The 18865-nt window shown below is 40.9% G+C and overlaps 1 protein-coding gene across 3 annotated transcripts in view; it reads left to right on the top strand.

Annotated features, from left to right (window-relative positions):
- The window catches only part of LOC132382030 (uncharacterized), a 73856-nt gene that overhangs the window by 47597 nt on the left and 7394 nt on the right, over positions 1-18865 (top strand). For 2 of the 3 annotated variants that reach the window (XR_009508181.1, XR_009508180.1), the window contains one exon: positions 17926-18344. The gene's annotated coding sequence lies outside the window, so the exon portion shown is untranslated. Of the gene's footprint in view, positions 1-1777; positions 2230-17925; positions 18345-18865 lie in introns of those variants that run through there. The other variant, XR_009508182.1, reaches the window with a different exon arrangement.

Raw genomic sequence — 18865 nt, 5'->3', positions numbered from 1 at the left:
CCTTCCAACGTGCTAATTAACGGGTCCAATGCAATATTGAAGAGGACAGGCGACATTGGGTCTCCCTGCTTGACCCCTTTCAACACTGAGATTCTGTCCGTCTTGCTCTCTCCGACTTCCACCACCGTAGTCATGCCGGTGTACAAGTCCTCGACGAGCCTACGGAACCTCAGTGGCACCCCCACTCTTTGCAGTGACTTCTGGATCAGCTTGTGTCTGACCGAATCGAATGCTTTAGCTAGATCCACGAACACCACCGCCAGATCTTTCTTTTGCCTCTTAGACCCTGTTATGATGTTTCGGAGGATTGTGATGTTCTCATTGCAACCTGGTGTCTTCTCCAAGAATCCCTTTTGCCTCTTACTTATCACCACTGCTCTGCTAAGCCTCTTCGCCATAATCTTGGTAAACAGCCGCAGCAGCAATGGACCTATCGTAATCGGCCTCCAGTTATCCAGGTTCCTAAGCTCATTCACATCCTCCATTTTAGGAATCAGCACCGTTCGACTCCTTTTTAAACATTCCAGAATGGTTCCAGCCTTCAGCCACAGCGAAAAAAGCCTCGGAAGGAGCTCCTCACTTTCTCCCACCAATCTCTCCAGGTCTTCTTTCTTTAACCCATCCGGTCCTGCCGCTGTGTCTTTCTTAATTCCATCTAATGCCATCTTTACTTCTTCGCGATCAATCACCGTCATCAATTCCATGGAATTGAATTCGTCCATGTGGTCCTCCATTCCTCTCAGGTTTGCCTTATCATTAGCGACTCCCAGCTTTTCCCTGAAGCGATTAAACACCTCTTCCGTTGTTAAATCACACTGGCCGGGCCCTGGGGCACCCATTATCTGTCGAGTCAGTCGCTTCCTATCCTTCTGGAAGAGGATCTGGGCTGCTTTATAGGCTGCCTTTTTGCCACCTGCTCTCTTGGTGTTTCCACCATTTGGTCTCTGTTCCTCCTGCTTGTCTTTCTTTCTACATTTGTCTTGACCAATCTTTTTCTTTTCACATATCTATAAAAGCTTTTACAGTCAGTTTTTATGTTCCCTGCCAGCTTTCTCTCATAATCTTTTTTTCCCTTTCCTAATTAAGTCCTTTATCCTCCTCTGCTGGTCTCTGAATTTCTCCCAGGTGTGCTGCTTTTTCTGGCTAATTTATATGTTTCTTTTTTGGGCTTGATACTGTCCCTGATTTCCCTTGTCAGCCACGGGTGCATTACCTTCCCTGGTTTATTCTTTTGCCAATCACAGGTGCATATTTTGCATATTTACATAAACCAAGCTCACTTGACTGGGAAGCTAAAATAGGTCACATTGAACTCCTAAATCAAACTCTAGAAAGCCACAAGAGTTATCTAGATCCTGAAATTAATTTTGCTCTTAAACACCGGTGACCTGATGGAAGCTAGATCCATTTTCAGAGGACTGCCAAAGGTTCAAAGTACATTTATTGTCAAAGTATGTATGTAGTATACTTCCCTGCGATTCGTCTCCCCCACAAACAGCCATGAAACAGAGAAAACCACGGGACCCATTCAAAGAAAAATATCAACCACCCCCCCCCCCCCCCATCCACCATGCGAAAAAAACCCCAAATCATGCAAATGTCAACAAAACAAGTGAAAAATATGGAAAATAAAACACAAAATAGAAAGCATCCAGGCATATCCAGTTCAGCTCAGTTCACTGCCTGCAGGCCACCTCAACCAAAATTGCCCGGAATCAGAACAATAAAAAGGGGAGACTGGAAACCAGAACACTTCATTTACTAAAGAGCCCAATCCTCAAACCGCTTTGATTAATCCTTGCCCAAGGGCCAGATGCCTGGCATCACCTTCCACCATACCGAGGGGGAGAAACCATTTGAAAGCAGGAACCTTCCTTCAGGAGCAGAGGGCAAGAGAGAGAGAGAGAGAGGCTTTCACACACAGACACCTTCCTCCATCCACAGTGAGCAAGACAGTGCTGCACACCCGGTCACCTTCTGCACTCACCTCGAAGATTTCAATCTTCCTTGGTGCTTTAATTGGCGAGAAATAGGGTCGATCATGGGCTTGTGCCCCAGTTCCAGGCTGCCCACTTCACTTGAAGCCTTGCGGAGGCAGCAAAGTGCCAGGTCGCTCAATCCGCCCGAAAACATACCACCAAAATGTAGATCACAGGCTCCAACAGTAGCAGGACCACGTTTGAAAGAGAAAGAAGTAGTTTTGTGCTGAAATATCGCTGGGCGTGGAAGGTAAGGAATTCTGCAGTTTGTAGCACTTATGTAAAAGTGAGAGAGACCTTAAATATATACCATAGTGAAATCAAAACAAGGGAAGAAGAGAAACAGGAGTTTCCATCATAGTGTTTAAAATGGAATAAATAATGCTCAGCCAAGTCAAGGAGGTGACAAATTTAGATAAGTTTTAATGGGAAAATACTTTTCTAGTTCCCAGGTATGCAAAAGACGATCAGACGTTTCTATGAATCATATCAAGACAAACTGGAGGCTGCACGTGAATTCATTATTCAAATATCTGCCTAACACTCATTGTACTAATTATGCATGAGGGAGTTTGTAAAGCTAAACACAAAACAAAAGCAGCTGTTGGATAACTCCATTACATTAAAGAAGCGTCCCTGAAAGCTGCAAATGGGGCTTTGAACAGCCAAAATTGGGTAATAGCATTTGGTAATGGTGGCTGTTATTCTAGTGAAAACTTCAAAACCCCTGACACTTAATCCAGGGAGACAAACTAATCTTCACCAGTAGTTTGAATTATTATCTTGCTGCAGTTTGTCTTTTCACTGTCAATCCTGACACTATATTATAATTTTTCCTGACACCATTTCATTGCTCATTATGATAAAGGATGACAGGGCTTGCCGATAAAATGCATTTCACTCTGCATTGATAAAGAGTGTTAGTAAACAATTTATTAAAGTCTCGTAATCTGACCAGCTGGTTAGAGGCACTAATTCATGGTTGTTGTTTCTGCTTCCCTCCAGTATTTCTTGAAACAGCTGTGGATGAGAAACAGTTTGAAACTTGTAGGGATTTCCAAACCCAATAATCACAAATGAATGATCGACTTAAGCTACCATGAAAGCTCAGTAGGTAAATGAAGAACAGGCTGCATCAGCTCCATTTAGGAGAAAACTAACCACCTCAAGTAAATTCTGTTGTTTAATACTATTGGGTGAATGATATAGAATGGAAATGGTTAACGTGGATACCAGAAAACCTGACTAGTCTTCTTATAGACTTACTAATCCTGTGTTATGTTTGATCTGTGAGATGTTAATTAACTCTTGTGTTTAACAAGATTGTAGCAATGTGGCATGGCAAAACATTTTGAAGGATCAGAATCAGGTTTATTATCACTGACATAATGTCATGGAATTTGTTGTTTTGTGACAGCAGTACAATGCAAACTATAAGTTATAAAACCAAACAATAGAAAAGATGAATTGCGGTGAGTTCAAGGACCAGTCAGAAATCTGCTGAGTGTGGGTCTTCAAGCTCCTGTACCTCCTCCCTAACAGTGGTAATGCAAAGAGGGCATGCAGCAGATGGTGAGGGTCCTTAATGATGTTGTCACCTTCTTGAGGCACTGACTCTTGAAGATATCCTCAGTGACAAAGAGGGTTGTAACTAGTGATGGACTGGCTGAGCCTACAGCTCTCTGCAGCTCTTGTAATCCTGTGCAATGGAAGCTGAAAACCAGGCTGTAATACAACTGGTCAGATGCCCTCCACCGTACATCCTTAGAAATTTGCAAGAGTCTTTGGTGGCATACTAAGTCTCCTTAGATCCATAACAAAGCATAGCTGCTGGCATACTTTCTTTGTGAGTGCATCAATTTGTTGGGCCCCAGATAAAACTTATGATGTTGACCTCCAAGAACTTGTAGATTGCGGAAATTTACAGCACAGGGTGCCCTTTTGGTAAATGACTGAGGCTGCAAGGAAGACAGACTGAATCAATCTGTGGTTTGAATGGGAGCTTGAAAAGGCCGGGGGGGGGGGGGCGGTGGGTGGACATGCTGAGTGAAAGATTGCTGAAGTTCACTATTACTGATTGCAGTGATACCAATGGAATGAAGTTCACGCAAGATCACAGATCTCAGAAATGAAAAGGGATTATAGTCAGACTATCACATGGAAAGGATGATAAAATCTAGAAAGAGGGAGGTTCCACATCTGATATAGAATACTCCAAATTATCCACAAGGGTAGGTGTAGTTCCCAGAGCACTAATAATGACCGTGTGTCCTTTGATTCCCTGTACAATAACCTTCTACCCCTAGAAGTCATCTTGGTACTTTGCTGGTGCATTTTAAAGGTACAATTTTGTGCTTAGCCACTGAACATCCAATAGCATCAACCACGTTTTCTACCCCTCTCTCAGTATTCAGTCAATGAAATCCATGATGATAAAAAAATAAGAAAAAAGCTGGAAACTCTCAAGTCAGAAAGATTTGGTGGAAAGTTGTAAATGGTTAATATCTCACTGATGAACCATTTTTCTCTTCACAGATGCTTTCTGACTTGCTGAGTATCTTCAGTATTGCCATCTCTTATAATAATTGATTTCAGTAGCTGATATCAATTATGGTTAACAAATTTTACGACACATGCCGCTGATAATAAACCTGATTCTGAATATTGAGAAAGACAACCGAGGAGTAGGAAGGTGATGTCAAGCTGCCTTCTTAAACTGGTCAGCCATTTCAGAGAATGGTTAAGATTCAACAGGCATGGCAGTACATCTGGAGAGGTTTGGATTTGGGTGTCAAATGCTTGAAAAGTCAGACTAGCCTGACGAAAGTCCTTAGATCTGAAATAATTTATGCTTGTCTCTCCACTGATGTCACCTGGCCTGCTGATCATTTCCTGTATTTTCAGGTTTCTGGCATTTACATTTTTAAGGGAATTTTCAGGTATTTTGGGAGGGATTTGGAAGAGGCATTTTGGTCATATTTCCCTTCATAAAATGCAATTATGAGCCAGAGGATTTTTTGTATGGCAATCCAAATTTATTTAATAACAACTGAATTCAAAGTTCTCCATCTGACCAAACAGCCTTGGCCTGAAACGCCGACTGTCTATTTATTTTCATAGTTGCTGCCTAACCTGCTGAGTTCCTCCAGCATTTTCCTCATGTTGCTTTGGTTTTCTAACATCAGCAGACCTTCTCATATTTATGTTTTGCTTTTGACCTCTTGTGGTGAGTCATTCTCTGAAGTACCAGTCCAGTAATGCAATCACTATACTAACTTGCTCTTGAAATTTTGTTATTTCAATGGATTTCAAGAAAAGTACTCGATAAAATAGTTTATACTTCCATTCTAGACAATTACATTATTTGGTATGGTCCATTGTAAGGAGGCAAGTCATCAGCAACTACAGCTTAATGGAACAGTACCCTACTGAGTCTGGTTGTAAAATACTGAAGTTTTAATTAGATTCAGCACTGAAAAATGGGTCCCAGAATTTGTGAATACAAAGAATTATTTGTTTGGGTTTGTATACAGAAATACTGTATCATCAAGCAGAGGGTATCATTTAATTTTGATCAAATAATACTACAGTCATCAATGTCTGATAATAAAGAAAGAAATACAAAGTAACAGTGGCTATTTATTATCATGACAGGGACATGGTTTCTTAAGTAAGTAGAACTTACCTGCTACTTTTAATTACATCTAAAATTAATACAATCTAACAGTTAATTGAGCATTAAGGGTGACTCCCCAAGTAATTTTATCCACAATAATGCAGTTCATTTTCTACTGAAACCTTAATCAATTTGTGTTGCCTCTAAGCTTGCCTATTTGGAAAGCATTCCTGACTAGACTCTCATCCTTCTTAAAATTGAGCCCATCCACAAATTCACACCAGCCCTGATTACCCATCACCTGCTGGTTTGCTACCCAACATTGGCTCTAGTCAACACCTCAGCTATAAAATTCATGTCTCTTTCTCAAAATCCTGCTGCGATTTCACCTTGCTTTTCTCTCTCTCTCTCTCTCTCTTTCGCTGTTCAGCCTTACAATCCTCCATTATCTCTGCATTCCTCTGTTTTTGGTCTCTTGAGCATTATTCGAGTCCAGACCCCCAGTGGTGGAATCCTCTCTCTTAACCAGGGATTTTCAACCTTTTTTTTAAATGCCATGGACCCCTTTGGCAAAGCCTGGGGACCCGTCTCAAAGTAAATGTATATAAATATATAACAAGGTACAAAAGAAACCACTTACCGTATATTGAAATGCAGTTATCAAAATATTAAAACAAAATTTATGACATGATATTATATGTGCTTCTTTATTAATACATTAAATAACAGGACTATAAATTTTAAATATAGGCAAGTTAAAATTAAATTGTATTTTTAAAGGCATATCAGTGTGCACGCAGTGGTTGCTTAGCTTGATAAGAGCAATAAACTGTGAGACGGTCTTTGACAAAGCAACACCCATACCATGCTGGACATCCAATTGATTTTGGTTTGTTGTTTTAATGGCTACAAGTGCTGAAAATCATGATTCACAAAGATATGTTGCAAATGGAATCAAAGCTTCCATTGTTTGCTTTATAAAGTGAGGATAGGCTTCTGTCAAGGAACACCAGAATTCTCCAAGGCTTTTTGAGTTAATCTCCAGTTGTAGTAAGCTTCTTGTTCTAAGATCAACGAGTTTGTCTTTGGCTAGATCAATGTTTTTGATGCAATTTATATCGAAAAAAAAAGATGTGGTTCTATGGTTCAAATTTAATGCCATCAAGATGGAAATAACTTCTGAAAAAGTTCCGAAGTGTCTTCTATTTTGATATTTTTTAGTAGCATCCAAAATGATGACGTCAGGACTGAATTGAAAGATTTATTTCATTTATATGGTTAAAATATCTGCCAGGTAAGCAGGTACCCACGGATACAGTTCTTTTCTCCAAGAGTGGGTTTTCTTTCTCTTTCAGAACAAGCACTTCAAGACTTATCCTCTTGAAAGCTAATGAATGTCTGTGCAGTAGAGAAGCATTTCATATTCTGCACCCATTTCTTGTCAGTCTTTAAAAAATGCAATTATTTAGAGACCTACTTCTAATAAAATTGATGACTTTTATGGCCATTAACTTCTTTCAGGGTTTTTGGAAAACTCTTTGTTGCCAGAGTGTCTCTGTAAAAAAACAAGTGACAGTGATGTGAGAAGCTTCCCTTTTCACTAAAGCAGCAAAGCCGAATGTGTTACCAAGCTTCACAGGAGCTCCATCTGAGCAATAAGTATGAAGTCCTTCTTTCCAGTCAAAGTTTTGTTTGGCAAAGAAACTTTTTACCATTTCCAAAACCTCGGCAGCCTTTGTAGTTTCCAAAGCGGACCCATAAAATAAGAATTCTTCTTTGATGGCATCAGCATGTGCATAATCAACAAAAACAAGGAGCTGACTACATTGAGAGATGTCTGTAGTTTCATCCAGTTGCCTACCGAATGGGAATTGCAAAGCTACCAATTCCTCAATGACCTGCTTCAAAATGTTAAATATCAACTATTCTTGAACGTATCACATTATTTGATAAAGGAACCACTTCCAGTCTTTTCCTCTGTTCCAGTCCACAAACCAACTTGACCATTTCCAGAACTGTCCAGATTTGCAAAACTTAAACAATAAAAGCACTCTCCTCTCTCTACAAATTGATCAACAAGCAGTTGTAGATGAGGATTAACGGAGGGCAATGTAGGTGCCTGGGTCACAAATGTCAGAACACGAGGCAGCACCTTTGGGTGGCTAAATGACTAATAGGCACAGGGCTGCCTGATAGTTGGCCAGCTAGGTTGCTCGAGCTTCTGCAGAGCGGAAGACTCTGATCACGTTCAATCTAGCGGCGGGTCTAATAACCATCATAATTTCCAAGTAGTGAAGTAGTAAATGATATGCTGAGGGATTTGTAACAACTGAATGTGAGATGAAAATATCTGTGATTTCTATTGGTAACAAGTCTCAGGTATTGCTAATGCTACTGTAGTTTGTTGCCTACTTTCATCATTGGAGGAAATGCTACATTTCGGTTAAAGATTAGTGAAAATAACGATGTAAATTTTTTCCCATCCAAGTTCATACCCCCCCCCCCCTCCCGGGAATCTATCCATGGAAAGGGTCCATCTACACCAGTAACCCCTGCTATAAACTATAAACTTTCTATAATTCTCTCTTAAAAAAAGATTCTGCAAAGTAGAGAAGGATTCATTTCCGTCTAATGAGTCTATACCTGCTGTATATTCCAATCCATTCAACCTCGTTGTATAACTCTTCCATCACAGCCCCGCCTCTCTATATCTTTCTGAACAACTGCTCATCTCTCCTAATGCTTAAATTTTACACTTGTAAGTGTGCAAAAACTATGAATGATCACTATCATTACACTAGCCACAGATTTGGAGTTTGCATTTACAAAGTTAAATCTAATTTTCCCATCATCACACATTCCAATTTCAAGGCTATTTAAAGAATAAACATTTTTCAAAACCCATTTTGACTATTCACAACAACCTTCTCCCTGTCTTTACTAGACAAACATTTATAATTAATAAGTAGAAAATTTTCAAAGGACGTGTTCTGACAGCTTGGTGCTTTTTCCTCTTCAAAGATGCATGCCGCATTGTCCCGGAGATTAACATTTAATTGCTGGAAAATCATGTATAATCCAGAAGAGAAAGGCAGTACTCTGTGCCCACCGTTGAGGCTTGGGGGGAGAGTCACAATGGTCAAACACCAGAGGTCGGGGTTCAGTGCTGGCCTTGGATGCAGTCTGCAGGCAGTTTACATGCTCTTCTTCTGACTGTGGGGGTTTCCTCCGGATGCCTCAGTTTCCTGTCACATATGGATCGGTAGGTTAATTGCCCCCTGGTGTTGAAGTGAGCAGTGGCTTCTATGCATTTAGGATCATAGCCAATTTAACACTGCAGGGCTCACTAATCGTATTGCACAGGTAGGCAGGTGAGAAGTGAAAACTCTCTTTAATTTGGTTTTTGGCATACAATGTTGTGGTGATGGTAATGTGGGGAGAATCAAATTGGGATTAACGTAGATGGATGGTTGATAGTCAGTACAGACTAATACTGGGAAGGGCCAGTTTCTCTACTCTTATTGTTCTCTGACCGGGATGGGGTATGTGGGGAATTCCTGTACTGGCTGTGCAAACGCCAGTTCTGCCTACACCCATTAATTGCTTTCACAGTCTGTTTTAATTCTTTATTCTGGAGATGCAAAAGATGGATGATAACTAGAGCATAAAACAAAGCGGTGGATTAATTCAGCAGCATCTGTAGAGGCAGAGAAATAGTTGACACTGATGCTTCTTAACCTGCTGAATTCCTCCGGTGGTTTGCCCTTCTCATTTCTTTATTCTTTCGCTTATATCTTGATTTCTCATCATTCTGTCCAGGCTTCAGTTGTGTAGTCTTGGCCCGCTTTTTCCTGTGGGCTGTATCTTTACAATGGCATCTCCCAAAGAGTTTTGTTCCTATCAGTGAACCTATAGGTCAATATCACCTAGCCAGTCCTTTGATTCCTCCAGGAGGGCCACAGCCATGTTGGGTTTGGAGACTTGCGTGCCTCAGTGATCCAGGGATCTATTTTGGCTGTGGTCAGGACTTTATGCTTTGGCTCCTGGTAGGGCCAAACAGGCCAGACTAGGAGTGGTCCAGCAGTCCTCCATGTTTGGGGGTTCAACTCAGGGCTAACAACCCTGACTGGTAAAACAAAATTGTTACTCTACATCCGAGTGTCACGGTTTTCCTGAGTCTCTACCCAGAGCCTGCATGACTGACAGTAGCAAAAAATGAGAGGAAGCTACTGACATGATGAAAAAAGCCCCAAACATAGTCAGAGATGGAGGGCCTTCATTGCTGCCCTAAATGCCAGAGGCCTAATGGGCAGTAGACAAGTGAGTCTTTCTGGTTAAGTTCATGGTTTTGTTTTTTCACTGGCACTTCACAAACCAAAAACAGTCTTTTAATCAAAAACTCACAGGGACAGATGTTTTTCTTTAATCAGTGCATTGTTTGATCTCCTATAGTTCTCGTGATAATTCCAGTGAGATATCACAAACAGAAGCCGTCTGATACAAGCAAGTCATATCATCAACATACATTAACACACTGGCCAACTCGAAAGCTTCAGGCAAATTGCTAAATAAGTGAGTAATTACAACAAGATTTTGAGCAGATCTGAGAGCCAACCAGCAATGTTTCTAATTGGATGTCAGTCCATTCAGTATTACTAGCCTTTCAAGCTGAGACAAGGAAATAGAAATTGTTGTTAAATGAGAATTACAGCAAGTCATATTATTTGATGAGGAAAATAGAGTTCAGCAAATCTGAAGTCTTCAGTGGGTGCCAAACAGTTTAACCTCTAGCACAAGTGCACGGGCGTTTGTTTGTGTATTCAGAGACAGCCGGAAATATAGAGAGCATTTAGAATTGAAGTCAAATTAAATTTGCAGGACCATGTAATTGCATTGCTCCAGTTATATCAGTAGGAGGTGGAAATCCTTCCATTTGTTAATTTTTTTTATATCTATGTAGTGACGATAATCAGCTTTACGTATTCTGCATAAATACAGTTGAAGGCCCGCTTGGTGTCTTGATAACAAAACCTTTGCTCCATGCCCCCTTTGTTTCGCACAAAAGATAGGTGGGCACTGTAAAGTAAGAGACGGAAGTCACCATTTGAGATAAAGAAGCCTTGGAATATGTGCCTCTTTGTTTGGTGAAGATCTGATAAGATGGTTATAAATGTGGCAGTTTTCCTAGGTCAAAACTACAGGAGGGGAAATGATCTAAATTGTGATTGATACAATATCAATAGAAAACAACTAACCTTGACTCAGAGAACATGGGCAGACGCACAGGCATGTACACACACAAAGGCAGACAAAGACATGTTTATGAGCGCATGCACGCATCAATAAATGTAAGCACATTCATTAACAAATGCACATACTCACTCAGCCTGTGGGGTGTTTGCAGCTACTTGAAGTGAAATATATTGACCTGAATTAAGCTGACGAACCAGGACAAGAGGACATCAGCCTGGGTGCAACCAGCCCGCAAATTTCTGGAGAGGCTGCTATTAATTTGAATGTGTGTGCAACGATGTTTTGAAGCCATAATCTAGAAGCTGTCCTGATGATATTAGTGGGTAGAGGTCTTTTTTTCTGCACTTATACAACAAAGCAGCAACATTTGTACAGCAATGTTGGAAACAATAACGTTGTCATTTGTACATTTTTACAGCAAAGCCATGCTGCTTTCATACAGTGAATCCCAGATGATAATCCTGCTGCAATAAATCTGTGAAACATGATGTTATGCAGTATATTAAGCATTTGCTCACTAATTCCTTAAAATTACTTTTAGGCTCACAGGAGGTAAGTAGAAAATATTTGATCTGTTTTCAGTTCCTTGGAAAGAATGATACTTGGGGTGAAGTGAGGTGCATTTTAAGCTAAGATATTTTAATAGGGCTATTGGCTGAACACTGATGAAATTGAAGCAGGTGATTACGAGGAACATTGTAGCATGGAGCTGTGGGAGTAGAAGCAGCCGATTTGTCCCTTCCAATCTGTTCTGCTTCAGTATGATCCTTGATATTCTCACTTTTTCCAATGCCCCTTCATGTCTTCTGTGTACAGACGTCTACCTATCACCTTCTTAAAAATATTCAGCAATTTGTCCAATAATAGTCTCCTGTTCTTTAAATCACAAAAATACTCTTCCTCAGATCTTAAATCCCAAGATATCCCATATCAGCTGAGAATACCTGCTTTAGAGCTGTCCAGTCTGTTCTGTTTGTCTCATTTGCAGAGCCACACCAATATGTTGGAGGATCTTGCGATGGTCATTTCTACATATGTTATCAAGGACTCCTGCAAGAGGACCACAATCTTGTCGTAGGGATTGGAGGCTTGCGTACCTCAATGACTCAGGAGAGCTATGTTGGCTGGAGTCTGGGGATTATGCTTTGGCTCTTGGTAAGGTCACCCATACCAAACAGATCAAAGGGTAGAGGCTAAGAGTGGTTGACCGTTCCTCCAGGTTCGGGAGTTCAGCTCAGGGCCAACAACCCTGACCGGCAACACAAAATTGTTACAGAAGCAGCTATGAAGAATCCTTCTACATCTGACTGTTGCAGTATACTTGAGTCTCCACCCAGGACTTGCATGATTGATAGCAGTGAAAACTGAGAGGCAGCTACTGACATGGTGAAGGCAGCCTTGAACACTGCCGGAGATGGAGATAGAAGACCTCCATTGCTGCCCTAAATGCCAGTGGCAGAACAAGGACTGATGAGAACAAGTTCAAGAAGGTTTATCCCTCATCATGCTTTACCCAGTCTGACAGTATGCTCCTTAAGGACTCAGCCAGATTGATCTGTTATAATGCTACAAAACCAGACTTGGTGATGGATATCAAGGTCCCCCATTCTGGATGCACCCAGTTCCTTTTCTTCTTTCAGTGCTTCTTCAACATCAGGGGATCCGAACCTTTTTAATGCCATTAAACAAGGGTTGCGTGGAAGCAGGTTGGGGATCCCTGTCCTAATTTTGCTCAGCATAGAGAAGCACGAGTTCATCAGCTGAGGGGGGCAGTCGGGGTAATCAGGAAGAGGCTTGTCCTGATGCTATGAGCTTGTATGGGGTGAATGCTGAATATTCTGAGGACTATTCCCTCTGCCTGTATATCACTGTGCCGCCTCTTCTAACGGATGTGTCTTGCCGATGGAACTGATTGCACCCAGGAAATGTGAACAGGGGTCTGGCACATCAAAGGGTCTGATTCTGCGTTTGGATTCAGTGCCTTTGTCGATATCAGGTGATTTGATCTTTTCTCTTCTTTACTGTAACAACTTCATACGACAGAGAGGCTTGCTAAGCCAAGTCTGAGAACCAGTTGAGAGTTCATTACAGTGCTGCAGTGAATTATCAGACGCAGTAGATAAGGATGGCAAATTTCCTCCCTGAATTAATTAGCCAGATGGAGATTTTATCAGGAATCCAGTAATTTCTTGGTTATCATTATGATGAAAAACAGCTTTTGAAAAAATAAATTATTTTTTAACTAAATTTGTATTACATGGCTGCCAAGAAGCATTTTGAACTATGATCTCTGGATTGTTAAGTCAAACCTCTGGGTTATTTTTCTTTGGAACAGAGAGGCCAACGAGACAAGTGAGGGATTTAGAAGTAAATATACAGAGTAAATAATAAATTAGAACAGAAAATGCTGGAAATACGCAACAGCTACAGGCGCATCAGTGGCAGAGAAACAGCATCATTGTTTCAGATTGAAGACCCTTTGAGAGGAGCAGGAAGAAAATCTGAAAGAGGAAATCAAAAAAACTTGCAGACGTTTTACTAATGAAGGGTCCTTCACCATTACCTCTGTTTTTTTTTGTTTCCGTAGCTGTTTTTGAGTGTTTCCAGCATTTCCTGTTTTTATTTAGGAAACTTTATTAGCTAAAGCACAAAATCCCATCCCTAATCCTGCTGCAGAGTTGATGGTTTCAAGTAGCAAGATCTGCGTCTTTCATTACATCCAACTGATGGGTTGGCAGTCTCTACTATTTGGTTGCTGGGTTCTCAGGAGTGAATCTAACTCAGTTGGATTTTGAAATGAGTGACTGGCTGTGCGCAGTATAAATTCAATAACATAAGAGCAGCTTTTCCCATTTTCTTTTCAAACAGTGATTGACAATTCATTTTAAGATTCCAGTTCAGAAGAATTGGTAATTCCCAGCTTCATAAGAAAAAACTCACAGCCTTGTCTCCCTTTGGATTCAAGGGTAAAGCTTCCCGGGATATTTCTCTTGGTAGAGTTCCCAGTATCAGTTTAATGTTCCTCATCAATGTCAGTCTTGATTTTCCTATTGATTAAAATGATTTAAAAAGGTAATATCACATATAAAGTGGTTCTGAAGCCCGTGTCTATCCTGGAACACCGCAGGGCGGCACGGTAGCGCATCCCTTTTACAGTACTTGCGACCCAGGTTCAATTCCCACCCCTGCCTGCAAGGAGTGTGTACGTTCAAGATGGACTTGCATTCCTCCCCACACCAGCTGGGAACTTTAGTTCCAACAAAGGAACACACCTGAAATTAAGAAGCCGATATAAAAATTAAGGAAATTACCAGTTTGAACCTATCTAATTCACTCACGTCAGTCAGAGGATGAAATCTTCTCTCCTTGCCTAACTTCAGCTACGCTATGTGTGACTCTAGCTCCTCTAACATGGTTAACTTTTAACTGCCCTCTGAAACAGCACACAATTCAAGAAGGAATCAGTTAACAAATGCTGATTTCCAGTTACATCCACATGCAGAGGGGAAAAATTGCTATGTTGCTAACGTGGACTCCTTTTGGCTGAAACGTCTACATAATTTACTGTGTACGGAACTTTGAGAAAACTTGTTGAAAAATTGTGGAAATAGAAATGTTTTCTTTTTTTCCCCACCGGTGACCTCAGTGGATGTAGATGATTAAAAAAATCAGTCAAGGTTGCTTCTGCTGATTGGTTCTGGAAAGAATTGGCTAGAATCTTATCAAATAATAGAATCAGAAGATTTATGAAGCAGAAGTTGGACATTTGGCCCATCATCTCTATGCCAGTTAATAACAAGCTGTCTAGTTAATTCCACCTTCCAGTACTGGGTCTGTAGACTAAAGGCCATGACTCTCCACATACACATTCAAAGATGTTTTAATGGAATAAGGACTTCATACTCCATTGTCCTCTTATGGACTGAGTGCCAGACTCCTAAACTCTCTCTCAGTAAAGATATATTTCCTTATCTCCTTTGTAATCCTTCTACCTGTGGTGAACTACATATACCTGTCTGGACTCGCCCCCTGCTGACTGCTCCTGTGGCTCCTCCCACAGACCTCAATAAAGGCGATTGAGGCCTGAGCCCGGCCTCTCAGTCTCCAGGATGTAGTATGGTGGTCAACCACTGCTTGTTCCTTCTTCCAGTCAATAAAAGCCGATATCTCGTCTTTATGTCTCAGAGAGAGTTATTGATGGTGCATCACTACCTATTACTTGAAATGTATACCCTGGTTTTTGACCCCTGTGCTACAGAATATAGGCTGTTCCTTTTCCTTTCTCCTAATCTCAATTTTTCACTCTTCAATTAAGTCTCCATTCAACTTCCTCTGTCCAAAGAAAATACCACCATCCAATCCAATCTTTCCTAGCAACATCATCATAAATCTCCTCGGCAACCTCTCAAGTGCAATCACAGCTTAATGTGGGGACCAGAACTAAATTTTACACTTAGGCTGAGGCCTAATTAGCTTAATATGCAGCAGCAATCTCCTTGATCTTGTACTCCTTGCCTCAGCCAGCAAGGAAGGCATCCTAAATTCAAAACGGAAAACACCTGAAGATGTTAGAAGTTAGTTATAAAAGATATTTCTGAATGCCCTGTTACCATCCAGTACACATTATTTATGACAGCACCAGTAGCTTTATACTGTTGTATATTTAACTGTATGATGTGTATGCACTTTATGTCAACTTGTATATTTATAGAATATATATTTTTAAATTATCTGTTAATATTATTGTGTTAATGTTATTTTTGTGCTGTATGTAATATATATACTGTTCTGCATTTTCATCCCAGACTATCTTTTTCATTTAGCTGTATACAGTTTACAGTTTATCTGTATACATGTGTACAGATGAATGACGATAAACTTGAACTTGAACTCTAAATTGAAAAACTGAGAATGCTGGAAATATTCAAAGTGTAAGCACTCCAGAGGAGAGAGAAACAAGTTAATGACCTTTGAGAAAAGTTACACATCAAACATGTTAGCTTCCAGATGGTGGGAATGTGATGGAGAGACATTTGAGGAGGGCGTGGAGGGACAGGAAACTAACATTAATGTTTTCCGGTCTTAACTGACTCATTTTTACCATCGATGTCCAAACCCTCTAGAGCAAAGGAGAACTTTGCAGAGGTGCTGAATGTCATTTTTCTATACTACCTTGCCTCAGGAGTGGTGTTGGACGACTATAGGAGTGCTAACTTTCTTTTGTATGTTCTAAGCAAACAAATATGCTCACAATTAGTACAAATCTTATACGGCAACTTGATTATACACCTTTACATGAACACAATAATAAATTATACTTATGTTAGTGGGTAAAACAGCAGCTTTTATAGTAAGATATGGCATCAATCTCAGAATCAGGGTTATTATCACTGGCATGTGATGTGAAATTTGTTCACTTAGTAGCAGCAGTTCAACACAATACATAATCTAGAAGAAATCAATCAATCAATCAATCACTGTATACATATACTGAATAGATTAAAATTGTGCAAAAAGAAAGAAATACTATATATTTTAAAAAATGTGAGGTAGTTCAATGTCTATTTACGAATTGGATGGCAGAGCGGTAGAAGCTTCTGTACCTCCTCCCTGATGGTAACAGTGAGAAAAGGGCATGCCCTGGGTGCTGGAGGTCCTTAATAATGGACGCTGTGTTTCTGAGACACCACTCCCTGAAGATGTCCTGGGTACTTTGTAGGCTAGTACCCAAGATGGAGCTGACTAAATTTACAACTTTTCGCAGATTTTTTGGTCCTGTGCAGTAGCACCTCTTCCACCCCCCCCCCCCCCCACCCATACCAGACAGTGATGCAGGTAGTCAGAATGCTCTCCACAGAGAAGCATTTTTGAGTACGTATAGAAGTTTTTCAGTGTATTTGTTGACATACCATATCTCTTCAAACTCCTGAAGTATAGCTGCTGTCTTACCTTCTTTATAAATTCATCAATATGTTGGGACTAGGTTAGATCCTCAGGTTTTGACACACAGGAACTTGAAACTGCTCATTCTCTCCACTTCTGAAACCTGTATGACAATTGTTATGGGCTCCTTTGTCTTACCTTTCCTGAAGTCCACAATCAACTCTTTCACCTTACTGATGTTGACTGCCAGGTTGTTGCTGCGACACCACTCCAGTAGTTGGCATATCTCACTCCTGTACACCCTCTCGTCACTACCTGAGATTTTACCAACAAATGTTGTATTGTCAGCAAATTTATAGATGGTATTGAGCTATGCCTAGCCACACAGTTGTGGGTATATAGAGAGTAGAGCAGTGGGCTAAGCACACACCCCTGAGGTGCACCGGTACAGAGGCCCAGATTCTGCAACTTCTCAATCAGGATTGTGGGAATGATGGTATTAAATGCTGAGCTATAGTTGATAAACAGCATCCTGACGTAGGTGTTGGTGTTGTCCAGATGGTCTAAAGCCATGTGCAGAGCCATTGAGATTGCATCTGCCATCAACCTATTGTGGTGAAAGGCAAATTGCAATGGGCCCATGTCTTTGCTGAGGCAGGAGTTCAGTCTAGTCATGACCAACCTCTCAAAGCATTTCATCACAGTAGATCTAAGTGCTACCAGACAATAGTCATTAAGGCAGCCCATATTATTCTTTTTAGGCACTGGTATAATTGTTATGTTTTTGAAGCAAGTGGGAACTTCTGCCCCTAGCAGTGAGAGGTTGAAAATGCCCTTGAATACCCGCCAGTTGGTTGGCACAGGTTTTCAGAGCCTGGCCAGGTACTCCATTTGGTCCTTCTGCCTTGCGAGGGTTCACTCTTTTTAAAGACAGCCTAACATCGGCCTCTGAGGCAGAGATCACAGGGTCATCAGGTGCAGCAGGGATCTTCACAGCTGTAGTTGTGTTCTCCCTTTCAATGCAGACATAGATGTCCCCCTAGCTCAACAATAGCAAACAAGAGAAAATCTGCAAATGCTGGAAATCCAAGCAACACTCACAAAATACATTTTGTGTGTGTGGCCTACCAATAGGCACATTTTTACACTACTGTATACTCAGCCTAATACATTTTATTCTGCTCTGGTTCCCAGGTTCTACCAAATTAGGACAGTTCATAGTGGCAGACGTCTACAGATTTCCACAGATGTATTGTGGAGAGCATTCATCGAAAAAATCCAACGCCATGCTGCTCGCTTTGTGCTAAACGATTACAGCAGGAAATCCAGTGCCATCAACATGCTCCGTAACCTTCAATGGGAACCACTTGAAAACCGACGTACTGAACTACGGTTAATCTCCATTTTCAAAGAAGTTCACAACATCGCTCCATCAAACATCCAAATTCGTCACAGGGTCAGTTCAACTTGACACCAAACTGGACCTTACACACTGGAAACCCCTTCATTCAACAAGATTTGCTACCAGTACTCTCTCTACCCTAGATCAACAGGAGAGTGGAATCTTCTGCCACCAGACCTGCGCAGTATTTCTGACAATAATCTTTTTAAAGGTAGGGGATCTAGTCAAAAAAGCTGACTTTACAATTTAACTCTCACTCCGTTCACACCGACTGCGTGTTGTGACAGCCGGCCGGCAGTGCTTGCACAGTACCAAGCAGAAACAGAAGCAGAAGAAGCATTCTAACTGGCTGTAACTCTGCTTTGGGGTGGGGAGTGGGGTTACTGCATTGATTGAAATAATCTGCAGAGAATTGTAAAGTTGGCCAGCTCCATCATGGGCTCCAGCCTCCATGTATTCAGGACATTTTCAAGGAGCAATGCCTCAAAAAAGCAGTCCCTATCACCTAAGATATGCCTTATCCTCATTGTTACCATCAGGAAGGAGGCACAGGACCCTGAAAGTACACACTCAATGATTCAGGGACAGCTTTTTACCCTCTGCAAAGCAATTTCTGAATGAACGTTGAACCCATGAATGCTACCTCACCATTTTTTATTTTTAATATTGCACTAATTAGTTAATTCAACAAAGTCAACAAATTTCACAACCTATACTGGTGATAATAAACTT

Source organism: Hypanus sabinus, chromosome 27 (genome assembly GCF_030144855.1).
Source record: "Hypanus sabinus isolate sHypSab1 chromosome 27, sHypSab1.hap1, whole genome shotgun sequence".
NCBI lineage: Eukaryota > Metazoa > Chordata > Chondrichthyes > Myliobatiformes > Dasyatidae > Hypanus > Hypanus sabinus.
The sequence above is the reverse complement of the archived record's forward strand: the minus strand, read 5'-3'. Positions and strand labels throughout refer to the sequence as shown.